Source organism: Cyprinodon tularosa, unplaced genomic scaffold, assembly GCF_016077235.1.
Source record: "Cyprinodon tularosa strain WSP-4 unplaced genomic scaffold, ASM1607723v1 ctg27, whole genome shotgun sequence".
In the NCBI taxonomy this organism is placed as follows: Eukaryota; Metazoa; Chordata; class Actinopteri; order Cyprinodontiformes; family Cyprinodontidae; genus Cyprinodon; species Cyprinodon tularosa.
This window is the reverse complement of record NW_024038974.1, coordinates 2,057,435-2,078,343: the sequence shown is the minus strand read 5'-3', so window position 1 is coordinate 2,078,343 and position 20,909 is coordinate 2,057,435. Positions and strand designations below refer to the sequence as shown.

The 20,909-nt window shown below is 39.1% G+C and overlaps 1 protein-coding gene across 1 annotated transcript in view; it reads left to right on the top strand.

Moving 5' to 3' along the window:
• The first annotated feature begins 16,435 nt into the window (after positions 1-16,435).
• fgf13a (fibroblast growth factor 13a) overlaps positions 16,436-20,909 on the top strand; it is a 141,243-nt gene continuing 136,769 nt past the window's right edge. Inside the window, exon 1 of the mRNA XM_038289536.1 lies at positions 16,436-16,650. The gene's annotated coding sequence lies outside the window, so the exon portion shown is untranslated. The remainder of the gene's footprint in view (positions 16,651-20,909) is intronic.

The window sequence follows — 20,909 nt, the reverse complement described above, 5'->3', positions numbered from 1 at the left end:
TGATTACCTTTGTTATGCCATTTGCCATGATCATACTTTTTGGACAGTGGGAACCAGTGTCCATATTTCATCCTGATAGGATGACCAGAGAAGAAAACGCAGCTTTGGTGAATAACAGCTGGGGGACTTCAGCAGCCCCCCTTTTTCAGCCAAAGCAGTCACATGGAAGTCACAGAGGTGTGAAAACCTACCCCCCTCTGTGAGGGCAGAACAAAACCACAGAGCACACAGGATTCTTTCTCTCTTCTCTCTTCACTTTTTCTCCCTCGTCTGATCCAGCCTGCTTCTGCTCCTGCTCTCAAAGCTGGGGCCCACTGTGGCCCACAGTGGAGATGCAGGCCCCAGGGAAACCAGATCCCCAGAACCATCAAGGATGAGTCAGAACTCTTCAGAACCTAACTGCTGCAAACAGAACCTTTGCAACACATTTCTCTTGAGTTTCAGAACTTACAGAGCCAAACTGGATGAAGAGCATGCCCTGGTTTGAGACTGAGGGGACCCCTGCTGTGAGACTGAGACAAAGAATCCCTGACTGCAGAGCTGCAAAACTGGATGAAACTCAAGCTTTCCAAACGGACATGGAAAAAGGTTTGCAGGTCTGGCATGATTAGGGACAGAACAAGCAATGTGTCTTTTGATGATGCTAATCATATCGTGTGTTTACTGCTCAGTAAAGACAACGCTAATTGATGCTAAAGAATGGACTGCATGCTACGCTATGCTACAGGAATATGTGTTGAGCTGTTGCTAAAGCTTAGACGAGCTTTATTCACTAAGGAGTTAACACTGATAGAACATTAGTGTTCACGTGTTCCTCAAATGCTCATTACATTTCCATTGCCAAGTATGACCAAGAGTCATTTAGTGGAATCCCGATGTCTATTCGCTGCTAGCTATTTCAAAGAGGGTAAAGAATCATTTAGCTAAAGGTTATTGGTTCTTGATTAAGCAAATCATTCAATAGAACATTATTTGGCCAAATAATGTTTTATTCACCTCATGGATTTGCATTGTGAATTGGTCTGAAAACATTCCAATGTCCTTAAAATTAGTGAAAAGCTAATTTGATCACATCCCAAATTCTTCCAGATAAACTTTGGTTTCAAACACAGAATCCATCTTAAACTGTAATATGGTTTTCAACCGTCTTCCCCTTCCTCTTTGTACATAGTAGTTAGTTTAGTTTAGTTGAGTTTTACTAGTCTTAGTTGAGAGTGTTAAACTAAAATATGTTTGACTTGGAGCTGAATGATTTTTGTTAATAAAATCTTATATTTTGAACAGAAGTTGTGGTGAATTTATTCCATGTATGTGCAGAAATAACTGTTTGACCATGATTAGTGCTCGAATCACTCTTTCATCTATTGTTCTAACACACAGTTAGTAGGACTGTGTGTCATAAACACTATATAACAGCTGAAATAATATCTGATTAAATAAGATATTTTACCACCCCTACAGGGGAGGACAATAAACATCTTAAAGTATCAGAAACATAAATTCCCAGCGGGCTGGGAATAGAATTTAACTATAGAATCACAACACCTTAACCAGCTAATTTGAGGGCCTTTGCCCTCACAGCAACTTTCTCCACTTGTGACAGCATATCCTGGACCTAAGAAGGGGGGGGCAAGAAAGAAAGTTGATGTCAATGTTTGATCCTTTATGGTGCTAAGTTAAAATTGTTGTGTTCAGGCACTTCTCTGATGTTCTGCTGCAGTTTAACACATACATACAGTGGGGCAAAAAAGTATTTAGTCAGCCACCAATAGTGCAAGTTCTCCCACTTAAAAAGATGAGAGAGGCCGGTAATTTTCATCATAGATATACCCAAACTATGAGAGACAAAATGAGGAAAAAAAATCCAGAAAATCACATTGTCTGATTTTTTAAGAATTTATTTGCAAAATATGGTGGAAAATAAGTATTTGGTCAATAACAAAAGTTCATCTCAATACTTTGTTATATACCCTTTGTTGGCAATGACAGAGATCAAACATTTTCTGTAAGTCTTCACAAGGTTTTCACAAACTGTTGCTGGTATTTTGGCCCATTCCTCCATGCAGATCTCCTCTAGAGCAGTGATGTTCTGGGGCTGTCGCTGGGCAACACAGACCTTCAACTCCCTCCAAAGATTTTCTATTGGGTTGAGATCTGGAGACTGGCTAGGCCACTCCAGGACCTTGAAATGCTTTTTACGAAGCCACTCCTTCGTTACCCGGGCGGTGTGTTTTGGATCATTGTCATGCTGAAAGACCCAGCCACGTTTCATCTTCGATGCCCTTGCTGATGGAAGGAGGTTTTCACTCAAAATTTGACGAAACATGGCCCCATTCATTCTTTTCCTTCACAAGGATCAGTCGTCCTGGTCCCTTAGCAGAAAAACAGCCCCAAAGCATGATGTTTCCACCCCCATGCTTCACTGTAGGTATGGTGTTCTTTGGATGCAACTCAGTATTCTCTCTCCTCCAAACACGACGAGTAGAGTTTTTACCAAAAAGTTCTATTTTGGTTTTGTTTGACCATATGATATTCTCCCAGTCATCGTCTGGATCATCCAAATGCTCTCTAGCAAACTTGAGACGGGCCTTGACATGTACTGGCTTAAGCAGGGGAACACGTCTGGCACTGCAGGATTTGAGTCCCTGGCGGCGTAGTCTGTTACTGATGGTAGCCTTTGTTACTTTGGTCCCAGCTCTCTGCAGGTCATTCACTAGGTCCCCCCGTGTGGTTCTAAGATTTTTACTCACCGTTCTTGTGATCATTTTGACCCCACGGGGTGAGATCTTGCGTGGAGCCCCAGATCGAGGAAGATTATCAGTGGTCTTGTATGTTTTCCATTTTCTAATAACTGATCCCACAGTTGATTTCTCCACACCAAGCTGTTTACCTATTGCAGATTCAGACTTCCCAGCCTGGTGCAGGTCTATAATTTTGTTTCGGGTTTCCTTTGACAGCTCTCTAGTTTTGGCCATGGTGGAGTTTAGAGTGTGACTGTTTGAGGTTGTGAACAGGTGTCTTTTATACTGATAACAGGTTCAAACAGGTGCCATTAATGAAGGTAACGAGTGGAGGACAGAGGAGCCTCTTACAGAAGAAGTTACAGGTCTGTGAGAGCCAGGAATCTTGCTTGTTTGTAACTGACCAAATACTTATTTTCCACCATATTTTGCAAATAAATTCTTTAAAAATCAGACAATGTGATTTTCTGGATTTTTTTTTAATCATTTTGTCTCTCATAGTTGAGGTATATCTATGATGAAAATTACCGGCCTCTCTCATCTTTTTAAGTGGGAGAACTTGCACTATTAGTGGCTGACTAAATACTTTTTTGCCCCACTGTACATATCACCCTAACTGCTGATAATGAAATGATTAATTTTAATAAATTTGAATGCAGTGCATGTCAATCAAGTCAGTCTGAATGTACTGAAAATTGTTGTCAATGTCCAGTGTTTGTATCCAGAATCACCTTTTCCTTGGGCTGCTCTCAGGAAAGTATTAGTACACACATTTATATACCACACAATAATTCATGGGATTCTTTGCTAGCCTGTCCATAAAAAATAGAAATCATACAAACATATGAAATGTGAAAAACACAACCTGAAAATAAATATCTTGATCTTATAGCTGTCCCCTTACAAGAACCAAACCAAAGCAACCTCATTATTCTCAATTTTTTAGGCATTGGAAGCAAAATATATATGTGCATTGTTAACTTCCCCATTATTATACAATAAGGACAAAAATAAAGGACATTTCAGTTTTCTTTTCTAAGAAGGCAACAAAACTGTGAATCAGTTAATTATACAGAGTATTATCTCAACGAGTATAAGGAAAGAAAACTTGAGAATGAACAATTCAAATAACAATGAAGCAGAAAGATAATCTCTATCATAGATGTCAAGTAATAAGGAATAAGCTCTCAGGTGTGGTACCTCAATGGCTGTATTACCTTTTTCCTTTTTTCTGGAAACTGGTTTCTTTAACATCATCATATTCTATCTATTTCTTCCAATGTTTAATTTGTAGCTCAAGATCTTAATTTTACCTTCACTACTCATATAGCCATCTAAGAGAGCATTCAGATAAAGGTAGAGCCAGGTCAGACTGACATTGTGTTTTTCTAAAAAATGTTCTGGCTGTGGTTTATAAAATTTAGTCCATAGAAGCTTATGGTGCCATGATATGTATCTCTGTAATGTAATCTCTTATCTTTTTTGTGGAAGCCCTTTTCTTTAATAATCTACTTTTAGAAATAATTTCCATTGATTTATTTTAATTTAAGTGTGGTTTAAACCAGGTTTCATTAAATCCAATGTTCAATTAATGTCTCAATCCCATAATAGTCCTATTATGAATTTGATCAAAAAGGGTTGGTATATTTTGTTTATTAAGATAAATACATATTAATATAGGATTTTATTTTTTTCCCTAGTTTTATGATGCAGCTCCACTGGGCTTTAGTTGTTGTTGTTATCTATTTTAGTTAACAAAAAAATTCTTTTGAACTTGTATATGGTTTAGTTAATCTTGATAAGCTTATTCTTTAATAATTTTTTTTGTTTTGTTCTGTTTAGCATTATGGGTCCTGTTCAACGTGGGTCACATTCTGTGTTAGATTTGAGTCTAATTTGGTCGGCAGGAAGACTGTTTCTTTTGCAATAAATCATACTGGGCATTAGACATTTAAAAAATATTTTTATCCTTCAGGCACAAGATTCATGGTCTGTTCAGGATTGCTGTGTTGTCTCTTTGTATGGTTTTGCAGACCTGCAAAAGCTCAATATCAATTAATTTCAGATTAGGGGACAATATGAGTTTAATGTATTCCAATACTTCATTCAACAAAAAAGTCATTCATTCAACATTCATTCATCCAGTTGGTTCGCACTGTTATTACAATTTTTGATCGCTCAAAAAAATGATTCTCCCTTTAAGATGTCTACTTTGCTGTTTTTTAATTTATTCATTCTCAGGATCATTGTTAACGATAAGTTTGAACAATTTCAGGGAATCAAAGAAAATACTTTATTTCTCTTAAGGGTTAAAGCTATTCTTCAAACCACCCAGATTTGCATATCTTGTCTCTTTATGTCACTTCTTTTCTCATTTTCTTCGAAAAAATCAACCATTCTTTCACTTCACACACTTTCTCACAGCTTGATAAACCAGACAAAATGGGAGATGAAAGGTGTAACTTAGCCTGAGACATCAGAAGATTGTTGATGAGAACAACCCGTTGTCTTTCAAACCATGTCTGTGGCTATTGGCCAACGCTCTGACCAATGATCGCAACTGACTGTGAGTAGTAAGCACGACAGAAAGCTGGTGGGGGAGTGTAAACAAACAGCCTGTCGGTAAAGCGGCGAATGCATCCTTCTTAAAAATGATGAGCGTAGAGCCTCTTCCTGCTCACGTTTCAACAAAAACCCCAAGTCTAATCCTTCGACAACTGATTCTAAAGCTGAGTCAAAAATCGCTATCAGAGCCAGCGGTGCTTCACACAAGACTATGTCGAGAGAGGGCCGCTGCAGACGGGCTGCGATTAGCCCTGGCTGCCATTAGCCTTGGAGCTCCGCTGGTTGCCGCGGTCCTCTCAACTTCAGAAATTGTTTTTTTTAATTATGCATTAAATTGGTAAATGGACCATATAGTGACGCTTTAAAGTATAATATCCTCGCCTCAAATGATCTTAAAACGTACTTTCATTGAACAACATTAACGCCCTCAAAACCCCGCCTGCTTTGCATCCAGACATTGAAAAGACATCTCTGTGTTGTGATTGGCCCGCCAGTTCTAGGGCCTGGGGCATTGATCTAGGCTAGACCAACTCGCAGGCAAAAATTATTCCACTGGTGGGTGAGGCTAGTTTACTAAGCTAACTTTCTCATGCTTCAGCTAAAAATATATGTATTAATAGTAATGTTTATTCAGTTGATCTAGAGTCTTTTAGGCTATGTCAGCTAAAGGTTTGTCTGTCAAATATCTTCTGTGCTAATTTTGTTAGCTCACTACATACAGGTTAAAAAAGCTTCTGTCAGGTCTAAGCACCTAAAACATCATACATACATACAGGGAAAGAAAGGCACAGAGACAGTTAGTTTAGTTTTACTCATGAGGAGAGTAGGAAGAGACCGGACAGTTACAATCTACAACCAACTCTGCCGGTCTTCAGCTTTCTCCTCACTATTTATTAAAGTCAGGGGGGTCCCTAGTTACTCAAGCTGAGGTTGGACTAAAGGAAAGGGGAACAAAATGACCAGGCTTTGAACCTCAGCTCATATGTCAAAACAAAGCATGTGATTGATTTGCAGTAAAGTTTGTTTCAAGAATAGATGTTTCAAGAGTGACTGGTTTCAGCTCGAAAGAAGATGTTCAGGCCTCTTTCACAACTCGTCTGTTGACATCCTTCACTAATGATCTTTAGCAAGAGTTAATAAGCAATGAATCACACATTATACATCATAATAGTTCATTAGAGCACAACCCATGAAACACAAACTGAGTAAGAGTATAGGTAAAATATTTCTAACATTTCCCTGCTGTTTATGGCGTATAATTTGAATATAGCAAAACATGATCAAACATCACCAAATAGTCACTTCAAAGATGATTTTCGACCATCAGCTCATACTATAATGTGAATACATTCACTTACATATGGAGGAGCTACAAGTTCACTCATGGCGGGCAAAAAACACATTCTAATCATCATCGCCTTCTTCACCTGCAGAGTCGGTCTGGGTGAGGAGCAGATACATCTGAAGCTGCTGCTGTGGAGAGGAAATGGCGTTGGAGATTAGTCTATGAATGATGCCTCGAATGCATGGGATAAGGCAGCAACCAGAGACAGTCAAGATGGTGGCAAACACAGCTATGGACAACAGGACAGAGGACACCAGGGTGCGGTACTTGCCAAAGGCTTCCAATCATGAGTCCCAAATGGACTCCACACCAGAATGCTCTTTCATTTTACCATTCAGGGACGGACGGCCCTCCAGGGGAATGGTTAGACTGCTATCTGAAGCCGTGTTGTTAGGGATGAAGGTGCAACATTGCTCGCATAGCAAAGACTCCGCCTTTTTCTGACAATAACATGTCTAAAGCTATTTTGTTTTGGAAAGCCATGAGTGAAGTTGCAGCTCGTTGTCCATGCACAGCTGCAAAACCACTTTGAGTCCAGTTACCTAATTTCTGAACATTATAATGCACATAATTAATACTGTCTACATTTTTGTTAATAGTACACCACCAGCAAAGTGTTGATTCAAATCCTGCAGCAACCTGATCAACTAATTTATATTCATCTGGTACGCCCCTGGGGACCCCAATAGCATCTATATAGGTGGGATCTCCGGCCGCCTGCCAAGTTAAGTCTCATCTCTTTCTTAAAAGCCAAGCATAGGGTAATGCAGTAGAAACCTTTTGCATTAACTGTTGTGCAGACATAGGGTAAACTTTCACGAGTAATAATAATGAAACTAAAGCAAAAACAACAGAAGTATTCTGCTGTAATCTATCATCCAATTTATCTTTACCACACCACCACCACACATCTGCTCTACAGTAGATAGAGGTTTAAAGGATTCTGGGGCTTTAAGCAGAACAACACACCAGTTAGTTGGAACTTTTTCAGGAAAACGAAAATGCCCTGTGAGATTTACACATGTGAAATTACATTTTGCTATTCTTTTGGAAAAGAGAGGGTTTTTTTCATTTGCGCGATTGCTAATGGATACACCTTGTCCCATTCAGAACAGTTTGCAGAGGGCACAGTTTCATTCACAACATCAAGTAACCAACTAGAGTTAATTACTGCAGGAACAACTTGTAATAATGGTCTGGGCCCCATGCATACCACACAGTCATTATTAGTCATGTTTGCTGCTTGTTCCACCATCAGGAGCCAGTTGTTTGTTTGTCCAGAAACTCCAGCAGTAACTTGGAACCACTCATCTGCTGTAAGCTGACCATTGTGAACTTTTATCTGTTGTGAACGAGGAGAGCCTCGTGCCTCGAGTAAGGGTCCCTTGAGTTTTGTTTTCTACTCTTGTGGTATTTGTTACAAATAAAGAATACAAGCGCAACTGCCAGCACGAATCATACCTAGAGGACCAGGCACATATAAATAATGAGGAGCAATTTTTTCTGTCTAGAGGTTGCGCTGTGGAGTTTATTACTGTGGTTATGGTCTTAGAATCATGACTAACAGTAAATCCTGGTACTATCTTTTTCCATTTGTTAGCTAAATCAGTCCATACATATGATCCCTCTTTCAATCTTCCAGTAGTTTTAAATACATTTCCCCTCCAATGAAGATGATCTATATATAGAATCCAGATAGTAATCATAGCATGGCCAGTTTCCTGGGTCATCTGGATCCTGTCTGTGTCTAAGTGTACTAAAAGGGACAGTTACCACACTAACTACTGATGTGGAGTTGTAACAAAGAAAAAGATCCCATTCATTTTTGAACTGTGGTAATCTGTATCTTCTGCCAAACAAGGTTTCATAAGGTGTTAATCCTGCTTTTGTAGTGATATTGTAGTATAATTTGATTTGTCTAGACACTGAGTCCATGGTCTACCTGTTCCATACATCTTTCAGTCTATTCTTAACAGTACCATTAGTTCTTTCTACTAAGCCTGCACTCTGAGGGTGGTAAGAACAGTGTTTTTTAAGATCTATGTGGAAACAGTGTCCAATCTTTTTTATGACCTGGTTAACAAAATGTGTTCCATTATCACTATAGATTTTTTCTGGTATACCATATCTTGGTATGATGTCTTTACATAAGGCTTTTGCTACAATTAATTCATCTAGGTGTTTGGCAGGGAACAGCTCTATCCATTTAGAAAAAAGTATCAATAATGACCAGGCAAAACTTTTTTCCTTAACTTTGACTTAGTTCTATAAAATCCAAGTGGATTATTTGAAAAGGGTATTCAGGAGTAGGAAATTTTCCTCTCCTTGGTCTGAGATTTCCCTGTTTAGCGCATTTCATGCGTGCTCTACAAAACTTTTTTGAACAGTTGTTAAAGCCATAGGTTGCATAATGTTGGTTAACCTGTCCACCATCTCTCCTGTTGAGACATGAGTTACACCAATATGGCTCAATATGGCTGCCCATTTATATAAGTTTTTGGGTAGGATAGGTTTACCATCTGGTCAGAAATAAATATTATTTTTCACTTGCGCCCCTTGTTTTTGCCAAGCTTAAACAGAGGCTAGTGCATCCTAAAGATAAAACCCCCAGACCGAATATGGGCGGAGTGGTATATGCTGTTCAGTGCAGCGAGGAATGCTCTGATCTTTATATTGGACAAACCAAACAACCTCTCCACAGATGCATGGCCCAACACAGAAGAGCAGCCTCCTCTGGACAAGACTCCGCAGTACACCTACACCTTGTGGACAAAGGACATTCTTTTGAGGACCAGAATGTTCACATTCTGGATAAAGAAAATAGGTGGTTTGAGAGGGGCGTGAAGGAAGCCATCTATGTTAAGAGAGAAAAACCAACTTTAAACAGAGGTGGTGGACTCAGATTCCAGCCTTCAAAAATATACAATTCAATCATAGACATGATCCCTTCCAGGCATCACCAAACCCCCCACCCCATCACAGAGGAACGAGGGACCTACCCACTCCAGCCGGTGAACAATTAACAATCATAGACAGGTTTCAGGTACAGTATTACAGGAGACAACCCCCCCCTTAACGGAAATCCCCCCCCCCCTTTAACGACCGACCCTCAGAATCATAGACAGGTTTCAGATATTACAGGTTAGAGTCCTGCAATGGGTCGGGTACCCACGGGTCCCCGACGGGTCACCCGCAAAAATGCTCTTTTGCGGGTGAAAAATACAAAAATAAACGGGTCGGGCGGATATTTTTTTAGTGCGGGCTGGTAGTTGGTGATTTTTTTTTTTATGCGTGTGTGTTGTTATGGACATCAGAAATGTTATATTAATCAGGCACTGGGGTCACCCTTGTTATAGCTTAAAGCCCTGCCGGCAGTGTGGGCTTCCCTCCAAAAAGGCCACAGTCAGTGCATACATGTCTGCTGCAGTGTTAATGCCGCTGTTCTGCAGCGCAGCGTACTATAGCCTATTACTTGATGTGTTAACGGGTCGGGTTGCGGGTTAAACATCAATGGGTCGGGTCGGGTTCGGATTTGAATTGAAGATATCCGCGGGTGACGGGTCGGGTTCGGTAGTCATCCTAACGGGTTCGGGCGGGTGCGGGTTGGTAAAACTCGACCCGTGCAGGACTCTATTACAGGCTAACGATGGAACCAAACGACCCATTCATCGGTTACCATTTGCATGTTTCCAAGCGATACAAGGCTTTGTCTATATAAGAATCAAACTCACTGCGGATCAAGACATTTGAATTGAGAAAGCTTCCTGGAGAGGTGGCGAAACATCTTCAAATCTTGGAAACCAAGTCCAGTGGATATTTTTGGAATTTTTACGGAATGACTATGACCTGGATGACTGAGAACCTTCATCAGCACAAGCTTTGTTCATTTTCCTGTTGTTGCATGTCACGCAGTACGTCTTTGTTTATTTCAATTTATGTTTGGAGTTGATGTACTTGCACTTCTGCTGCAGCTGCTTCCTTTGCGGTTTTGTCAGCGAATGCGTTGTCTAGTGATACTGGGTCAGTTCCTGATTTGTGGGCAGCAGATTTGCAGATGGCTAATGAAAGATGAAGATTTACTGCTTGTAGCAGGTCTGTAAGTAAAGTTGCATGGGTGACTGGTTTACCGGTCGACGTTATCATGCCCCTGTTGCCCCAATATTGCGCAACGGTATGAACTGTAGAGAAAGCATAGTGACTATCAGTATAGATTGTTGCCTTTTTGCCTTTCATTAATTTACAGGCTTCCGTTAATGCCACCAGCTCAGCAACTTGTGCTGAGTAGTAAGAAGATAATGTTTCAGGTTTTAGAATTTTACTAGTAGTTACTACAGCATAGCCAGTTTGTGTTTTTCCATATTGATCTTTTTTAGACGAGCCATCAACAAACATGGTTTACAGCACCTTTAACTAGTCCTACATCAGTAGGACCCTGAGACCAGAGTTTGGCAGCAATGTCTTTTAGCAGGTCCTCCTCTTCCTCAGTTAGAGTCATGACTAATCAGGTGTTACAGTATCATTTGAATCATCTAGCTGGACTCCAAACTGAACAGGTGTGGTCCAAAATAAAGCCTTCTTTGTCAGACCAGTTTCTGCACTGGCCCATGTGTTCACAGAGGTTGGAACCCAATCTTCAGCTGTTTGTTCGCTATATACTAGCTTTCCTAGATCTTTCCATTGCATGTGTGTGTTCTTAAAGAGCAACACATGTTAAGGGTAGTACATTTTATCATACCTTTTGAGCTCTTCTGGTAGAATGATTCAAGCCACTGCAATATCTGTTGCATCTGAGTACAGATAATCCACTGTTATTGTGGTTGGTATAAGTTTTTGCATTTGCTTCTCATATGATGGGTCAGGGCCTTGAGCTTCTTATACAATATCAACTTTATTTGTGAAACACTTTATACACCGACAAATATACCAGGACAAAATTGCTGTACACCATCATAAAATACAATGCAATTATAAAATAGAAAAGATTGAATATAAAATACATATTAACATACAGACACAATAAAACAAAGTGAAAAGTCTCAGATTGTACCAAAAGCCAAAGAAAAATGATGGGTCTTAAGAAGCAACTTAAAAAAAGAGAGTGAAGAGGCCTGTCTTACGCCCAAAGGAAGATCATTCCATAGCTTGGGAGCTGTTTATAGATCAGGAGGGATACACCCTGTGACAGCAGTACATGACTTAGACAACTTTATTGTCATTTTGTATACACAGAGTGTATGCAAGGAGAAATTTTGTGCAACCTTCTGAGAGTGAATGAACAGCAGCTTAGTAGTAAAAAGTGCTAATTTCATAAAGTGCAGCAGTGATGTGCAGCAGTGATCAAATATAAACAGTGTGGCAGAAAAACATGGTGCAAAAGGCATGATGTGGAAGTTCAGAGCAGTGTAAAAAAAAAAACAACAACAAATGCAAAAACAAACAAACATACACATACAATATCAATATTGTTTGTAAATGAGAGTCATCACTGGAAGCCAAAACTGTGGAAGTCAAACTGTAAAAATAAAATTGACGCGAAGGTTTATCCACATTGACACACTGTACAAAGACAACCAACATCTTGTATCTAGTATCTCACATCTGTGATGTTCAAAAACCAGGCAATTATCAGTTAGTGTCCCAAATAATTGTTTTCAACAGCTGAAGAACCTGTAGATTCATGTACGTATTAGCTAGCAAATTGGGAGACTCATCCTGTCAGAGACAGCACACAACTACTGTATGTGAAAAAGCCAGTTTGGTTTCAGAGAGAGCAAAATCCTCAATGTTGATACAGGATGATCTCCAGGTGCTGACTGCTGGCTTAAATTTAAAAGTTCTCGTGGTAAAATATGTTTCACCAGCCACCTGCTTTGTTCATATTTTTGCTTTATATCATTTTTAGATAGACTTTTTAAAAGACTGCCTTAGGTATTAACATACAATTAAGTCTTCCCCATTATAAACTCTGGATATAATTGTGCAGACATATTATCATGTATGTATTTATGATGGCAAAACTAACTTAGAATGCAGTCTTTTCACAAATTAGTTGCACAGTTTTGTTGCAGTCTTAATGGCTTGCTGTAGTTTGTATCTTCTTCATCGTTGTTGTTTTTTTTTTTGGTCCATGTTCCGTATTCATAAGTGTAAAGTAGAGAGTTTCTCTGACTCTGAATATACCTCATCATGCTGTCTAGTATGGAAACTTCACTAACGTCAAATCTCTTCTCACTGGATGCCGTGGGCAAAGGATTACAAAAAAGGCACTGGCAGCTGGGTTTTTAGCATTAGTGTCACTGTCAGATGAAGCTCTGCTTCCTCATCTGGTTGATTTCCTTGTGCACCTAAGGCTAAGAGCAATAAATTCAGCTTCTAAAGCCAGTTCATTTTTTTATAGAAAAAAACTTATCATCAATGACCTTTAATGGAAGACTTTTGCATTCAAGCATGTCATTTCAGCATTTTTCCCCCTTTCTCTAAAAGTGCATTGTGCTCCAGTCTACTACTGAACATGACCAGAGGCCTGTTCTGCAGCTGTCTTACAGTCTATCCAACTGCTGCTGAATATAAGGTTTTGGTTGTATTTTTTGCGGAAAATAGAGATTTGTTCCTTTTCTTTTTCAAAGGTATAGAAAGGTATTTTAAAACCCGTAGGAAATTCTCAAAGACTTAATAGTTGAAAATAGGGTTGCTCATTAGAGGAAGAATTGTGTCAATTGACAGACTGTCCAGGGTATACCCCATTTCTCAACCACAGACTCCTTGAGATAGGTACAGGTCCCACTGCAACTCTGACAGAATAAGCAGGAGAAGGTGCATGGAAGGATGAACTGAATAATTATATATCCCTTGGCTTGTGTAAAGGACTTTACCCCTCTCATGTTTAACACTTTTGTACTTACCACACCTGTAGTAAAATAATTGTGTAATTCCAAATAAAAACTTTGACAAACCTCAAGAAAAGTCCAGATATGTAGTGACTTATTGCTGTTAAATAAGTCCAAACAAAAATCTCTTGGGTTATTTATTTGCTGATGTATTTTTAGGCTCTAGTTACCTTTATTTTTGATATTTATGAACCAGGAGGCTGGAAACGAGACAGAGAAAGATGGAGTAAGCCTCTTTACTTGGGTTGTACATTCAACCCCAGCACCACTGCAAGGGTATCTTTATTGGTAGTAGTATTTTATTCTCTTTCTCAGTCTTGTATTTGTCTTTAGCAAAATTGTGTACATTTTATAGTTATTGTTTCATTGTCTTAGATATGTCTTAGACTAATACTGTAATGTCTTTACTTGAACTTTAGTTTTTGTGTGTATTTAGCTATTATTTTCGTTATTTATTTATCATCTAAGTCATTTTGAATATTAATACAACAGAAAGTGGGCATCCCCTTTAGTTATTCAGGATTGGTTGAGAGTGAGCGCAGGGGGTTGATTTCCAGAGATCAGAAGCCAATGGGAGAATCTGACAGGGGCAAGGCAGGCAGGAGATCGTCCACTTACACAAATTGCTTTCAAGAATCTGGCATTTACCCAGAGAATAAGCCAGAAATATTTAGCACCCCTACTAGGTGCAGCTTCGTCAAGGAACTGGAGCTGCCGCAGGTGTAACCTCTTCCTTCAGATTCAACTTCCTCTGTCACTGCTCCATCCTGCTCACGTACGTCATGCGTAGCACTTGCGCAGTTTTGTTAATCAATGAGGACTTTTCCACATCCACCACTATTCCTCTGCACGTCACCGTCCATGCTTGTCTTCTCCATCCTTCATCATCAAAATACGGAGCCAAGCTGTTTTTTTGCTCTGCTCCGCTTGGAAGTCGGCCAGGTCAAAATCTGCAACTACAAATGTACCAAGCAGTAAAAAGAACGCTGAGAAGATCTGGTTTGTCAAAGTAAAATATGGTAACAACAGATCCTTAAACAATATATACTTCAATATATACTACATACTACAATACATAAGCCCATAAGCTTTCACGATTTATGTGCAGAATTAACCTCTCTGATATAGTTCCCCAAAATGTGAAGGTGTGTAAAACGTCCTGACTGATTTTAGGTATTTGGATTGAGCCCTTGACAGCCTGCTGATGATGAGTTGTTTAAAGGAATAGTACACCCAAAACATGATTAGCCTTCATTTTCTACTCACCCCCATGCTGAACAAAACTCTGGAGTACTTTTTTGATATATCAAATGCATCTGGAGATCTGGGAGGCTTCTTGCTGTCTGCTGACATTCAAATAATGGAGGTCTATGGTGACCGAGACAGAAAGGTCCATAAAAGTCCACAAAAACGTGTCAATATTCCTCCATACTGCTCGTCCAATGTAATCCAAGTGTCCTGAGTGGGTAGCATCCAGAATTTACTCGAAACGAAGTCATTTAGAACGTTTTAGAGCCTAAACAGTAGTGTATAGGATTTCCTAATAGCGCCCCCATGCGCGCTCACGATTCTACGGAAGCCGGCAGACCAAACCGGAAGAAAGTGCGCATTCAGCGTCTGGTCTGCCGATAATGCAAGCGTAGAAGAAGAAATGTGCTGTTTACCTGTGCAAAGAAAGAAACAACGAAAGAAAAATGTCTGAGGACTTCAGTGTTGAGGAAGAGCATGAGTTCTTTGCCGAGCTGAATGCGCTGGTTTGGTCTGCCGGCTTCCGTAGAGTCGTGAGCGCGCATGGGGGCGCTATTAGGAAATCCTATACACTACTGTTTAGGCTCTAAAACGTTCTAAATGACTTCGTTTCGAGTAAATTCTGGATGCTACCCACTCAGGACACTTGGATTACATTGGACGAGCAGTATGGAGGAATATTGACACGTTTTTGTGGACTTTTATGGACCTTTCTGTCTCGGGCGCCATAGACCTCCATTATTTGAATGTCAGCAGACAGCAAGAAGCCTCCCAGATCTCCAGATGCATTTGAGATATCAAAAAAGTACTCCAGAGTTTTGTTCAGCATGGGGTTGAGTAGAAAATGAAGGCTAATCATGTTTTGGGTGTACTATTCCTTTAATTTGTTTCAGGCATAGAAGCACAGATGCCCCTAACAGAATAGTTAAACCCAAATTAAAAGTTACATTTTCAAAAATGTTCAATGTGAACTTATGCCACTGTAAAAATAAAGAAGAGCATATTTCCCAGAGTTGCAAATAATTCTTGAAGGCTACTATAAAGTATGTAAAAATTGCTATTCTGCAATGTATACTTACTCCAAACAAATTCAGTTTTGTTAATAATGTATTTGCAAGCATGTGAACTTTCCATTTTGCATGTGTGGAACAACGTGAGCTGAAGCATCGTCATTGTTTTGCTGCTGAAATGTTGCAATCAGCAGCCAAAAACAGAGACACAGTCAGGATTTGACAGAGAGTGAGTCAGGAATTTGCTTTTGCCGAATCAAACAGGCTCCGGGGCTTTGCTGTATACAGGGCTGAAGACAGACCCAGTTCTGCTGGAAAGGTCAAAGCAGGTCACAGTCCATGGACACAGTGGGAATACAAGCCAGTGACATTTATGCTCTCTCAACCCTTGCTTTTTCTTTTTTTTTTTTCCAGTAGCTTGTTGATATGTCCAGCTTGTGAAAGAGGAACATTTCAGCTCCAGGAATATTTCACGGTAGAAACTTTGTTAGCCATTAGAGGCAAAGGCACATTCCACAGGATTACAGTTGGTCCATAAAAACTCATGGGTGAAGATCTGAGCATGTCAAGAAAATACAGAGAGGGTCAAGTTTCTTTTAAAAATAGTAATACAGACCTTGCAGCCTTCAGACTACAAGTGTGTTCTCCTGAGGCACCACTGAGTGGCATAAACCTTTTTAACCAAGAGATGACACATCAGTCGTGAAAATATCTAACTGGAATTTGATTACGTATTTGGAAAACATTAAAACATTGCTGGGATTTAGAAGCTCTGATAAGTCATGTGTTAAAGTCAAATAAGAATGTAAACAGAAGGATGAAATGCAGCTTCTAGACTTCTTCATTATGTAAAGGTAAGGAATCTACTATATTAATATCCTTCAAAATCAAAGATGGACTTGTAAATACATTTACTGAGGAAACATTAATATTTGATAAAGATAAACACATACAGGTGCTGGTCATAAAATTAGAATATCATGAAAAAGTAGATTGATTTCAGTAATTCCATTTAAAAAGTGAAACTTGTATATTATATTCATACATTACATACAAACTCATATATTTCAGATGTTTATTTTGTTTAATTTTGATGATTACAAATGACAACAAATGAAAATCTCAAATTCATCATATCAGAAAATTAGAATATTGTGAAAAGGTTCAAAATTGATGGCCCCTGGTGCCACACTCTAATCAGCTAATTAACTCAAACCACCTGCAAAAGCCTTTAAATGGTCTTTCAGTCTAGTTCTATAGGCTACACAATCATGGGGAAGACTGCTGACTTGACAGTTGTCCAAAAGACGACCATCGACACCTTGCACAAGGAGGGCAAGACACAAAAGGTCATCGCTAAAGAGGCTGGCTGTTCACAGAGCTCAGTGTCCAAGCACATTAATAGAGAGGCGAAGGGAAGGAAAAGATGTGGTCGAAAAAAGTGTACAAGCAAGAGAGATAACCGCACCCTGGAGAGGATTGTGAAACAAAACCAATTCAAAAATGTGGGGGAGATTCACAAAGAGTGGACTGCAGCTGGAGTGAGTGCTTCAAGAACCACCACACACAGACGTATGAAAGACATGGGTTTCTGCTGTCGCATTCCTTGTGTCAAGCCACTCTTGAACCACAGACAGCGTCAGAAGCGTCTTGCCTGGGCTAAAGAGAAACAGGACTGGACTGCTGGTGAGTGGTCCAAAGTCATGTTCTCTGATGAAAGTAAATTTTGCATTTCCTTTGGAAATCAAGGTCCCAGAGTCTGGAGGAAAAGAAGAGAGGCACTTCATCCACGTTGCTTGAAGTCCAGTGTAAAGTTTCCACAGTCAGTGATGGTTTGGGGTGCCATGTCATCTGCTGGTGTTGGTCCATTGTGTTTTCTGAGGTCCAGGGTCAACGCAGCCACATACCAGGAAGTTTTAGAGCACTTCATGCTTCCTGCAGCTGACCAACTTTTTGGAGATGCAGATTTCATTTTCCAACAGGACTTGGCACCTGCACACAGTGCCAAAGCTACCAGTACCTGGTTGAAGGACCATGGTATCCCTGTTCTTAATTGGCCAGCAAACTCTCCTGACCTTAACCCCATAGAAAATCTATGGGGTATTGTTAAGAAGAAGATGCAATACACCAGACCCAACAATTCAGAAGAGCTAAAAGCCACTATTAGAGCAACCTGGGCTATCATAACACCTGAGCAGTGTCACAGACTGATCGACTCCATGCCACGCCGCATTGCTGCAGTAATACAGGCCAAAGGAGGCCCAACTAAATACTGAGTGCTGTACATGCTCATACTTTTCATGTTCATACTTTTCAGTTGGCCAACATTTCTATAAATCCTTTGTTTTTATTGGTCTTCAGTAATATTCTAATTTTCTGATATGATGAATTTGAGATTTTCATTTGTTGTCATTTGTAATCATCAAAATTAAACAAAATAAACATCTGAAATATATGAGTTTGTATGTAATGTTTGAATATAATATACAAGTTTCACTTTTTAAATGGAATTACTGAAATCAATCTACTTTTTCATGATATTCTAATTTTATGACCAGCACCTGTAATGATGTATTTTTGGATCTTAAACTATAGGCAAAATGGAAATGTCAATAATGAGCAGTTTTTTATTGAATGTATTTGCTATTCCGTTAAAATTTAGTTTGTAACACCCTTATTTTAGTCCTTACTGACAAATTTGACAATTGTCCAATCTAATTTTCTCCTTACCTGGTGTTCTGTCTACAGTGATTTTTTATTTCCACCTTGGTTTGTGTACCTCCTATTACCTTCAAATCTGCAATGTGGGACTCTCAGTCTTTTTACCATTTTGTTTCTAAAGAACATTTTATTTTGTGTCATCTCGATAAAATCCACATCTCAAGGGGCCGCCATGTTTTTATTTAGTGGTGATGGCTTCGTAAATTTTACAAACAGTAAAAGGTTAAATATATTTAACTTTTTACTTTTGCGCCATTTTTTGATGATTTATTTAACTACTATTGCTATTTGATATTGAGATTGGAACTTAAGATACATTAAGTACAAGTCTGTGACAACTTTCTGTAAGACATATCAGCAAATAAACTTTTAAAAACATAATATTTATAAACAGGAAAAAAAACACCAAAAAGCCAAGGAGAAGCTATCATACAAATTAAAATTGTAATTTAAACCAAATGTTTTAAAGTAACACTGTGAAAATGTTGACCCATTGCGTCAGTATCTGACATGACAGGGGCTTGACCAAGCATCAGTATTTGATGAGTTAGGAGTGAGATTGTATTAAAATATAAAGCACTTAGTTGTGTATTGATGCTCAGAGCGAGCTTTTCAAAAACTTCCCTGGGTCGGATCCATCACTGAATGTGATCACAAGCATCACTTTATGGCAGTCTAAGCTTCCCTCAAGTTCCAGAGCTAACTAGTAACTAATGCCAAAAGTTGCAACAAAACAGTCATGACACTTACCTGATCAGTCATAGGCCATGTACTTTTGTGTTCTCGTGTGCTCGTGAAACGCAATCAGCCTCAGCCCCAGGCTGCTCCAATTTACAAGAACACAAGATCGAGAACAAAGTCCCCAGATATTGTTCTCGCCCCTCCTTCTTTACCGAATATCCATCAGAGCAGACTTGTCCATTCTTAAGATTTGACAGCTGTCCCAGCATGCATCACGGCAGCAGCAGCTTCCAGTGGAGCGCTCAAAGAGCTCAGAGTATTAAGTTAAAAGTTCTATTTTCTGTTGCTGTTTTTCCATTAAGGTAAGTTTTAAGATCATTTGAGACAAGAACATTATAGTTTTAAGCGTTAGTATATGGCCTATTTACTGATTTAGTGCGTGATTAAAAAGTAAGTTCCGATGTTGGCGCGCATCAACAGAACACCTCAGCAACCAGTGAACCTCCGAGGCCTAGCCGTGTGTGAAATACTGCTGACTCAGATGGCAATTTTTTTGTTTCTATTTGGCAAAATGTTCATTTTATTTGTGTTTATCTGACTGTATAAATTATTATTCCCCAACTAAATGAAAAGAGGTAAGAATTTATTGACACCTGTCCACATTACCAGAGGTACCGGGTACTAACACAAAGTTTAGCTAACCATTGTTACTGAATTTGACAGAACAAGCTTCCAGAGCAATTATGAGCAGGGGTGGAGCTGGGGTGGGGTGTGGGGTGTGCGCACCCTTACCCAATCATTGGCCACCCCTACCATTTTTCCCCCATAATACTGACAGTGGCAGCAGTAATACTCTCAAGTGATGATACAGTAATACTCTCAGTATTCAAAAGATTTTCATTTTTCATAGATTAACAATTACTTGACAACAAAACACTGTCGTTAATTATGCCCATCAATATACTAATATTAAAGATGATAAGTACAGAATTCATGCTCTTTTCAGAACTAGATTTCGTCTTATATGGGTTAAAGAGAAAATGCAAGTCAGTCTTCAGTTAAATCATAGATAAATAACTATTCTAATAAAAACTTAGTAAATAAACAATTTTTGTAGATATTAGTACTTGTAAATATCAAATTTTATGCAGAATGATTAGTGATAAAAGTAGGTAAGTAATGACAATGGAAAAGATGTTCGGCCCCAAACTCAAACCTGAAAGAAGTTTATCCCCTATACGTTTTATCTAGATGGATGTTTAAATATATGCGTCTATTTGTTAGCAAAGGCTGTAGGAAAGTATAGTTTGTCTGTTTGGAAAATACGGGGTTCTGGTGCCGATCCGTTTTCGGTCACCCCTTGGTTATTACCTGGCCAACACAGGCGTAGCCATAAAATTTTAATAATGGTGGCCAGGCAATAACCAATGTACACTGAGGGGTGGCCGAAAGTAGATAGGCACCAAAACTTCATGGTCCAACAGGAAAATGAATGTGCAAATCATCCGTATTTTCTAAATAATGAAACTATTCTTTCCCACAGCCTTTGGTAAAAAATAGGCAAATATATTCAAACATCTGTGCTTTCTAGATAAAAGGTATAATGGATAAAACTCTATCAGGTTTGAGTTTGAGGCATATCTTGGGCATTCTTTTCCATTTTCATTATTTTTACTTTTATCAGTAACCATTTTGCATAAAATTTATATTT